Below are 1,458 nucleotides of genomic sequence, written 5' to 3'. Positions count from 1 at the left end.
ATATGTAACCGAAGCTAATCATCCATCAAGTCCCCTCGGGTAGGCACTGGAGTATGTATTACACTGGAGTACATTGGAGGAGTCGGTTAGAGGGCTGGTTCCAGGCCCACTGTGGGTAAAGTGTACTTCCCCACAGGAATCTGCTCCCACCTTCAAAATCCTCCCAAACTTAACTCATTAGGGCCTTGCAGGGAGCAGACACCTTCCAGGGAGCAAATACCTTCCAGGGAGCAAAATGGGTAGAGAGACTTCATCTGAGCTAGTTTGGGAGGAGGAAGGCTGAGAGGGGTGGTGCTCTTTTTAAAAAAATTCTCCACCAAGGATTTGATGAGAGAGAGAGAAAGGAAGGAAGAGGGATGGAGAGAGAGAGAGAGAGAGACAGCCATCAGTTGCCTCCCATATGGGCTCTGACTGGATATCAAACCCACAGAGTGGGGATCAAACCCGAAACCTGGATATGTGCCGTGACCAGGAATCAAACCCAAGACCCTTCAGTGCACAGGAACACGCTCCAACCAACTGAGCCACACCTGCTAGGGCGAGTGTTGCTGTTAACCTTTGCCTCTTTATTATGGATAAGGCTTCAGGTTCCATAATGTCCCTTCTTCTTTGTTTCCTTGCCTCAGGACATCTCTCTGGAGCCTAGAGTCTAGACCACCACTACCCGATAATGTGGGCCACATAAACTTTTCTAGCAGCCACATTTTAAAAAGCAAGAGGAGCCCTGGCCGGTTTTGCTCAGCGGTTAGCGCATCGACCCGAGGTCCAGAGAGACATGGGTTTGGTTCCTGCTAAGGACACGTACCTCGGTTGCAGTTTGTCCCCGTCCCTGGTTGGTGGTGCGGGAGGCAGCCACTCAATGTATCCCTTACACGTCGATGTTTCTCTCTCTCTCTCTCTCTCTCCCTCCCACTCTGTCTGAACGCAAAATGGAAAAATGTCCTCAAGTGAGGATAAAAAAAATAAATAAATAAAATAAAAATAAAAAGCAAGAGGAGTGCTCGCTTCCGCAGCTCATATATAAAATCAAAACAATACAGAGAAGATGAGCATGGCCCCGTTGTAAGGATGACATGCAAATTCGTGAAGTGGTCCATATTTAAAAAAATAAATAAGTACACCCTGGCTGGTTTGGCTCAGCAGTTAGGGCGTTGGCCTGTGATCTGGAGAGACCCGGGTTCCCACTAAGGGCATGTGCCTGGGTTGCAGTTTGTCCCCGGCCCTGGTTGGGATGTGCAGGTGGCAGCCACTCGATGTGTTCCTTTCACGTCGATATTTCTCTCTCTCTCTGTCTCTCTCTCTCTCTCTCTCTCCCTCCCACTCCGTCTGAACAGGATATGGAAGAATGTCCTCAGGTGAGGATGAAGAAAAAAAAAAAAGTAAAAAGATAGGTGAAATCAATTTGAGTAATAGATTACTTCACCCAAATATACACAAAATATTATCATTTTCAACATA

General features: G+C 47.4%; 1 non-coding gene across 1 annotated transcript; it reads left to right on the top strand.

The window, feature by feature from the left end:
* Positions 1-997: 997 nt before the first annotated feature.
* LOC118631270 lies at positions 998-1,103 on the top strand. Its single transcript, XR_004959761.1, has one exon. It is a non-coding gene; the product is annotated as a U6 spliceosomal RNA (small nuclear RNA).
* The last annotated feature ends 355 nt before the right edge of the window (positions 1,104-1,458 follow it).

The sequence above is a fragment of the Molossus molossus genome, unplaced genomic scaffold, assembly GCF_014108415.1.
Source record: "Molossus molossus isolate mMolMol1 unplaced genomic scaffold, mMolMol1.p scaffold_m16_p_15, whole genome shotgun sequence".
Lineage (NCBI taxonomy): Eukaryota > Metazoa > Chordata > Mammalia > Chiroptera > Molossidae > Molossus > Molossus molossus.
This window is presented reverse-complemented; position numbering and strand designations above follow the sequence as displayed.